The sequence below is a fragment of the Apaloderma vittatum genome, unplaced genomic scaffold, assembly GCF_000703405.1.
Source record: "Apaloderma vittatum isolate BGI_N311 unplaced genomic scaffold, ASM70340v1 scaffold31276, whole genome shotgun sequence".
In the NCBI taxonomy this organism is placed as follows: Eukaryota; Metazoa; Chordata; class Aves; order Trogoniformes; family Trogonidae; genus Apaloderma; species Apaloderma vittatum.
In genome coordinates, this window is record NW_009723909.1 from 2824 (window position 1) to 3067 (window position 244).

A 244-nucleotide genomic window follows, 5' to 3' on the forward strand; every position below is an offset into this window, starting at 1 on the left:
TTTTTTTTTTCCCCTCCCTTCCTGCCAAGCCCAGACACTGCTTGTTGTTGTTGTAGGTATTTATGGGCCTGTTTATCTGATCTCGGGGGAACCTATTCTTATCTCAGAAGCAGCAAGGGAAGGGTTACACTGGACAGCTCGGTAGACAGTATGGAGCCAAATAAAATACCAATCTGACAAAAAAAGAAAGGGGAAAAAAAAGAAAAAAAGGGAAAAAAAAAAAAAAGGGAATGAGACATCCAGC